General features: G+C 33.9%; 1 long non-coding RNA gene across 1 annotated transcript; it reads left to right on the top strand.

Annotated features, from left to right (window-relative positions):
• Positions 1–2,239: 2,239 nt before the first annotated feature.
• LOC135076448 (uncharacterized) lies at positions 2,240–3,148 on the top strand. The gene is made up of 2 exons (XR_010258259.1): positions 2,240–2,467; positions 2,986–3,148. It is a non-coding gene; the product is annotated as an uncharacterized LOC135076448 (long non-coding RNA).
• The last annotated feature ends 5,871 nt before the right edge of the window (positions 3,149–9,019 follow it).

A 9,019-nucleotide genomic window follows, 5' to 3' on the forward strand; every position in this document is an offset into this window, starting at 1 on the left:
AAGAAATGTGGACTGTATAATATGTGCGTTATAATAGATAAGAGGGATTCAAGATCAAACAGAATGTAGTTTCACGAGCTTAAGTTTTCTAAGAAACAGGTCAAAAATTAAGAACAAAAATGACAATGATACAGAGAAAATTTAGTTTTTGCAAATCTATAGGCCGAAAGAGTATAAAGGTGGAAGGAGGATCGTTCGCAACATCACAAATACATAATTATTTAATCTTCAATGTTGGTTGCTCTTATAGACAATATTTATGACTTTAAATGTTATAAATAATTAAATTATGTTTATAGTATTTTATTAAAAACAAACTTTATGTATATAAAAATTATGTTCTTTACATTTATGATTATTTAAATTATGGTATTGAAAATTAGAGAAAGTTATTATTATGCCTAAGAAACCATTATGCATTTAGAAAACTATGCATATCAAAGTTTATGCGAAAAAACTTTATGCAAATACTGTTATACCAAACTAAATTATGATGAAAAATGTTATGCGTCTAAGAGGGCACCCAGTGGAGGCGTGGGTCATCTCTAACTTTGTCCCTACCGTGACGAGTGGGAATTTTTCTAAAATCTCAAGATGGAGTGACTAAAGATAGCAGGAAGACGCTGTGTGCAGGCCACTATCAACTGGGCGACGTGAAAATCATTGGAGGAGGCCTTTGTTCAGAAGTGGACGTCCAGTAGCTAAAATGATGATGAGATGTTTCCTTACAGTATCCAATTCAATAGGCAGAAACTAAACGTAAACGAAGTGTCGCCTCTGTAATGGTATCATTATCTATAACTCATGATATTTCGTGCGCTGTTGGATGACAGTTTTAAACTAGAGATGGGTCATTTTTTTATCGAATTAGAAAATACCAGTTAACGATTCTCAAGGCGATTATCGATTACATTAGATTTTAATCGGGAAGAAAAATTATTAAAGGCTTAAGCATCAGTATAAAGCCCATACGCACTTGTAGCACAAGTAACACGATTAGCAACAATCCCCTCAGTTGTGAATTCGGAATCGCCAGTTGTAATTTTAAATTCGCATCACAGAGTGAAGTAACTAACACCAAAAAACGGCAGAGCGAAGTGATTTCGTTTCAACTGCCACGTTTTGTCACTTGTCTAGGAGGGCTAATATTAGTCTAAGGGAGGGGCGCTTAGATTACATTACAGGAAACGCACAATATAATAAAAGAAAATAATGTAAGTAGCTGAACATTTTTGCTATTGAGCACCATGAAAATTATAAATAACACAATTTAGTCGATTTGTTTATTTTCACAATCGATTCAAAATGTCTATGATGAGGCGACCGCAGGAACGTCACTATTCGCGCAATCCTAGCAATGAAGTTCGACATTTTCTGGTGCAGATTTTATCGCCATAAATTATGAAACTTGATAGTCATGGATTTGACTGACAGCTGTCCGTCAAATTCCCGCCCCGCACCCCGCACTGCACATATTTTGTTCGCGATGTCTGTTCTATACGTAGTAATATTACTTCAATGACTTTACAAGAGCAACACATTGTTTCATTTTGCCGATCCTAGAGAATGAATGAATAGACTAATAGTCTTATAAAACGAATAATAACACCATTAATTAAAGTCAAACTGACAGTAGAAGGAAAAATTGATATATTTGGCATATACGATTCGGGCTCTAACATTTCTTTGATTAATTCAAAATTTTTAAAGATAAAAAAAGGAGGAAATGGTAGAAAGAGTGGTAGAAAGAGTGCCAAGCTATTAACAATTAATGGTGTTAAAGACACACAAGGTTTGACAACAATAAAAATAAAGATATTGGATATAGAGAAAACAATAGATGTTTATATTGTGGATGGTAAAGACTTCAAATATGATTTCTTAATTGGACTAGATATGATAAAAGAATTTAATTTGATCCAAGATGAAAATTTGAAAATCTTCCAAAAGGCAGAAGACTTTGCAAAGGAGGAATTACACCAAGAAAACGATTCTAATGAAATAAAACAGAACGATACCAACTACAATCTAATAAATTTTAATGAACATGTAAAGGAAGAGGATTTTACTATGGATCTGAGTCATTTAAATAGTCAGCAAAAAATTGAAATAAATGAGCTGGTTAATAAATATAGATCGTGCTTTGCAAAAGATAAATACGACATTGGAACAGTAACAGACTATGAAGCACGTATTGACCTACTTGTTGATAAATATTGCTGTAAGAGACCTTCTCAGAATACAGAACAAACCAGAAACCGTCAACGGGCGTAAATGTGTATTCATATAAAGTACTCCAAATCGCACTACTTTGACTTTAGAGCAATCAGTCAATGGCCGGCGCGCGCATTGTTTACATATCCGTCAGATTGACACTTTATAATTAAATTATGCCGTCTTGTGCCGTTCCAACATGTAAGAATGCTACTGGAATTACGAAGAAAGTGCATGGGATCATGTTTTATCCGTAAGTAGCACATTTCCAATTCATTTTAATTAAATAATAATTTTCAAAAAAAATCACGGTTGTATTTTGTAAGTGTTGCCACAGGTCAACGGAATATTTTACCCTACTTTTTTATATTGAATTACATTTGTCTACTTATAAAAAATTCACGCGTTAATTTTGTTAGCGTTACCACAGAATAATGGAATATTTTCCCCATCCTTTTTGTTTTAATTAGTTTTTAGTGTAATTTCATCCATGACATGACAACCTGATTAATTAAATTATAAGTGCCACTTGTGGTCTAAACTGAATAAATATTTTTGATTTTGATTTGATTTCAATATATTGAATTAATTTATAATATTACTCCCTAATAATGAGGAGATAATAAATTACTATCGTGAATTTCATACTTTCCCATTTATTCGAAAGTAAGGCATTGGTATCAACAGATCAGCAGCAGCAATATTTGTATATTTAATAATAATTTTAAGTAATTAATTATTGCTTACATACTTACTCTGATTTTTTTTCAGGATACACAGCCAGAGTTGCCTCGCAATCAAATTTAAGTATTGGTGATGTTTTTGATTTGGATTCTGTTTTTGACTCCAAGAAAAGTTAAACTAAAAGCACTACTGCGCCGTAAACAAATGTTTTGTTGTCGATATGTTTACATAATAAAGAACCTTAAGTTTCTTTTTTGTTTTACTTGGCATTCTAAAATTTATATTCGACTTTTGTAATTGACTTTTAAATAACATATTATACCTACATAAAATATAGTACATATATTACACTATTTAATAGAAATAAATAATCATCTTACACTTAGTTACTTCGGAGTAAAAATTAAATTCATAGGTAGGTAGGGACTATCTATGCCTATGGCCAGTCATGTCGTCTCGTTCTATCGCAAAGAATCACCATTTGATAAGAGCGAGAGCAAAAACGGAAATGGATAGTTAACACTGGCCGTGTGTACTTATTTCACTTACTTATTTTTACTTGTTTAACATCTCTTTAAAAAATTACATAATTTTACCCCAAAAATGGGGGTGTCACACGGCGCTAGTAACACTAAAGGGGGTAGAGGGGCGCGGGAGGGGAAGTATTTTGGACACAAGTTGCCGCGTAGAAATGTTATCGAACACTCCTTCTGGTTTGTTCCGTATTCTGAGGAGACCTTATAGATGTTCAATAGAGGATAAAAAAGAAATAGAGGAGCAAGTAGGAAAATTACTCCAAAGGAACCTTATAGAGGAATCGTACAGTCCATTTGCAGCACCAGTGACTTTAGCTTTCAAAAAAGAAGACAATAGGAAGACCAGATTGTGTATTGATTTCAGAGATTTAAACAAAATAGTAGTTCCTCAGGCTCAGCCATTTCCGCTAATTGAAGACCTAGTAACAAAGACAAGAAACTGCAAGTATTTTTCATCATTAGATATAAATTCTGCATTCTGGTCTATTCCCCTGCGAATCGAAGATAGAAAAAAGACTGCGTTTGTGACACAAGAAGGTCATTACCAGTGGACATGCTTACCTTTTGGTTTGAAGACATCTTCAGCGATATTTCAAAGGGTATTAAGTAATATACTAAGGAAGTATAAATTGACAGATTTTACTGTCAATTTCATAGATGACATTTTGGTTTATTCAAAATCCTATTCTGAACATATAAAACATTTATCACAGTTGTTAGATGCGATTAAAAAAGAAGGTTTCAGACTTAAATTTACGAAATGTAAGTTTGCTACAAATTCAGTAAAGTATCTGGGGCATATAATACAAAATAACACAGTTCGACCAGTAAGAGACAATCTAGCTTCATTAAGGGATTTCCCAACTCCGAAGACTCAGAAAAATGTCAGGCAACTTCTAGGAAAAGTAAATTTTTATCGAGAATATATACCGAACAGCTCGATCATTTTAGAACCACTTCATAATTTACTGAGGAAAAATCAGAAGTTCATCTGGACAGCAGACTGTCAAAGTGCTTTTGAGAAGATAAAAAAATTGTTGTGCTCACAACCAATCTTAGAAATCTATGATAAGGACTTGCCGATAAATATATATACAGATGCATCACTGGAAGGAATCGGAGCGGTGTTAAAGCAAATACAGCCAGATGGGAAAGAAAAGCCTGTTGCATACTTCTCGAAGAAACTAAATGAGGCACAAAAGAAAAAAAAGGCTGTATACTTAGAATGTTTGGCCATTAAAGAAGCAATAAGATACTGGCAGTACTGGCTAATAGGTAAATCGTTCATAGTGTATTCAGATCACAAACCGTTAGAGAATCTGAATATTAAATCCAGAACAGATGAAGAATTGGGGGACTTAGTTTACTATCTGTCACAATATGACTTTAAGATAAGATATGCTCCTGGAAAAGAAAATTTAGAGGCAGATTGCTTAAGCAGAAACCCAGTTTTAGAAGCAAATAAAGATTTAGATGAACAGTTAAAAGTCATAAATATAATAACATTAGATGACATAATAATAGATCAAGAAGAGAATGAAGATATACAAAAATATAAGGACTCATTATTACACAAACATAACGTATATTTTAAGAAAGTAAAGAAACAAGAGAAGATTATACTATCAGAAGAATTCAGTATGAAGTTAATAAAACAAATTCATGAAGATATGTGTCATATAGGTATTAAACAAATGCAAAAGAAGATAGGAAAGTTTTATACAGCGAGGAATTTAACAAAGAATATTAGCGATTTATGCAAAAAGTGTGAAATATGTATAAAAAATAAGACAAGAGGACAAGTTAAGTATGGTTTAATGTCGCACTTAGGTCCTGCTTCTAAACCATTTGAAATTGTGTCAATAGACACGATAGGAGGATTTGGAGGGTCTCGATCAACGAAAAGATACTTACACCTGTTAGTGGATCACTTTACTAGATACGCGTATATAGTGACTTCGAAGACACAGAGCGCAAGAGACTTTATAAAGCTGATAAATAACGTTCCTTATTGTAATGAAATTGGCATGGTTCTTACAGACCAATATCCTGGAATCAACTCGAAGGAATTTAAGGATTTTTTAAATGGAAAGTCAATTACGCTGCTTTTCACCGCAGTTAACTCGCCTTTTTCAAATGGACTTAACGAAAGGCTGAACCAAACACTAGTAAATAAAATAAGATGCAAGATTAATGAGAAACCAAATACAACAGCATGGACAACAATTGCTCATAACTGTGTGAGTAAATATAATGATACTGAACATGAGTTACTGGCTTTGCGCCGAGATACCTGCTGGATGGTACAGATGTCTCGTTCCTACCAAATGAACTGAAGTCAGGAAAAAAGACTGATGATTGGGTAAAGGACAGAAAAATTGCATTTGAAAGATCTATTTTATCACATGAATATAATAAGAGAGTGATGGACAGAGATAGAAAACATTTTAATTTTAATAAAGGTGATATGGTATATGTTGAAAATGGACATAAATTAAACAGAAAAAAATTGGATGAGCTAAGGATTGGACCGTTTAAAATTGAGGAAAAAATATCACAATCAATATACAAGATTAATACAGGTCATAAGAAGTTGGAGTCAAATCTTTTCCATATCACAAAGCTCATTCCTATTGCTACACAGGACGATGATATGAATTGTTTATCCCTAACGTGAATGTGTGGTTACTTAGTGAAAATTTTCATGGGAAAATTTTCCTACCTAAGGGGGGAGATATAAGAGAATAAATCCTCTTTAGTTGTTTTTTTAATTAGGCAGAGAGCAGAGCTACTTTTCTTTTTCATGTTGACATGTGACATTTGACATGGTGTTATTAAAGTGAAAATTTTATTATTTTAGAAGATGAAAATGTATTATAATTTTAAAGGAATCGACAAGCTGATGAATTAACTTTAAATGTCGTTTCTCTGTTGTGATTCGTAAACAATTTCTGTGTGAATAGATGATAGAATATTGTTGAAAATATCACTACTTTACAAGAGCAACACATTGTTTCATTTTGCCGATCCTAGAGAATGAATGAATAGACTAATAGTCTTATATACATATAAATTTAAAACGGCTCGATATGTTACAACGACCTTCCACGAAATCATTTAAAGAAAAATATCGTTTTAGCCAAATGACGTCCACTGCTGAACGAAGACCTCCAAGGATTTTCATAACGACTGGACCTACGCAGCCTACGCTGCATCCAGCTACCTTCCGCGACCTACACCACCAGGCCATGTGACCTTAATTAGTTAACTTGATAGAAGTTATAACTCTTTGAATCGCATTCGAACCGCTGGGTCAGCAATGGTCGTAACACTAGACAACAGAGGCGGTTATAATTTCGTATTTGCCACGGTGATATACAAAGCTTCCGGTATTGTAGATATAATTACTTGTTTCAGTTAGTTATACGCCACCTCAGGTGATGACTATTCTATCTTCTAGGCAAATAAAATAAAACAATGGAAACAGAATATAAAGCTATTAATGGTCGAGCGAAAACGGGATGGACTCATATATTCAGACAGGTAAACTTTGTTAATTTATTAATTTTTTTTATACTTAAACTAGAAATATCTACTTTTTAAATTAGAAATAATAATACTTAGGTTTATAGCTGCATTTTATTTTTGACAATGTAATGAAATACATAATTATTATTTTATAGTAAAGAAAAAAGAAAAAATCGGATTGCATTTTTATAGCACAACACTCTTAACTCTTCAGGTACTCGTGGCCTTCATAATATGGATCTGTTTCCTCTCGATCGGGCTTGCCATGGGCACTCCCACGGTGGCGATCCCTCAGCTGAGGCTGGAGGCCAACTCCTCAGCCGTTGTCAGCAGCGAGATGTCTTCTTGGATAAGTGAGTGGTCATATTAACAGGGTAGTTGTAAGTTGACACCACCAATGTTAATTAATTACTATTTTTTTGTTTTCCTATTATATGGCGATATTATGCCTATTATGATGATGCTATGACTTGAATTCTCGTTTAATGAGGGTTTTCGCGTATGAATGATCCGCTAGATGGCGAGACGTGGATGTGGGGTCTGACTGCTGCGTGATTGGTGGATTTTGACATGTCTGTCAATGTCATGTCAAAAATAACCAATCATGCAGCATTTGGACCTCTCGTCTACGTATTGCCATCTGGCGGATTTTTCATACGCGAAAACCCTCATTAAAACCAATCCCAACCATTCTAGAATAAGAACTAGTGAACGCCAGACAGACCAACATAGGTAAAAATGTTGGTGCATTATGAGGTTTGGGTCATCGTGGCTTTAATAGATACCCTAAAAGATTGTTGGAACCGTCACAACTATCTGGCTGATGAGGAAACTACTTATAATCATTGCCTAAATACAGGAGGATTCCATTTTACATCCAATATTTTTTAATAAGCTCTAGATAGAACAATTTAGAAATACAACTTTATCGTTATTATTCTCAATCGCGGTATTTTTCGCGAAAAAAAATATTGAAAATCTAATTCGTGGGTGCCCATTATCTTAATTTATAAAGATTAAGTTTTATTTTCGCGTACCTATATGTCTAGCTTGCGTATGTACGTATTTTTCTATGAACGAAGCAAATTATCCACGTGAGCCCACTTTGAAACCAAAAAAAAAGAATAATTAATATTTTATGAAAAAAATATTTTGTTTTTTTTTTACGTAAATCGATTAAGTTACTGATTCTGAGTCGTTCCTAAAAATTTGGATACTGATAACAAAATCACCTGTATATTAAAAAAAAGGAGGAGGTTTTATGTTCGGCTGTATGTATGTATGTTTTTGTATGTATGTTCATCGATTACTCCGTCAATTTGTGGAGCGTAGGTCTGGCGTTCACCAGCTCTTAATCCTATCAGGCTAAATAATATGAACTCCCACAGCGAATGTACACAGCTTGTGATCAAACGGTTGAAAGAAAAAAAGAATAAAGCAATTACTCGTATATAGTTTGACTCATAATATTATATTTTTTTCAGGTGCATCCATAGGTTATTCAGGAGCCCTTTGCGTTTTCATAGTGGTTCCCATCTCTCACTACTGGGGGCGGAAGTTGACCTTGATTATTCTCACCTTCACTTCATTAATAGCCTCTGCAGTTATTTACTTTAGTAAAACTCCTATACATTTAGTCATATGCCAACTCCTATTTGGACTGCCGGCAAGTGCCTCGACTTCTATATGTTTATTGATACTGTCGGAATACTCATCTCCTCAGTACAGAGGAGTACTGCTAACTATAAAATCATCTTCATTTTTCTGGGGTGTTTGGATTGCAAACGCAACCGGAATCTTCACGCATTATAAGTACATTGGACTCATCGGAATTAGTTTTTCCGGTTTTTGCTTAATCATTTGCTTGTTCATACCGGAGTCGCCTTACTGGCTGGCCTATCGAGGAAGGCAAGACGAATGTACCAAAGCCCACCGATGGATGAAAGGAGTTGACGAAAATTCTGAGAAAGAACTAAAAGCGCTATTAAATTCTGTCAAAGAAATTAACGAAAAATATTATTCGATCACATCCTTGCGACAATATTTTAAAGATTTTC

The sequence above is a fragment of the Ostrinia nubilalis genome, chromosome 12 (assembly GCF_963855985.1).
Source record: "Ostrinia nubilalis chromosome 12, ilOstNubi1.1, whole genome shotgun sequence".
Classification (NCBI taxonomy): Eukaryota; Metazoa; Arthropoda; class Insecta; order Lepidoptera; family Crambidae; genus Ostrinia; species Ostrinia nubilalis.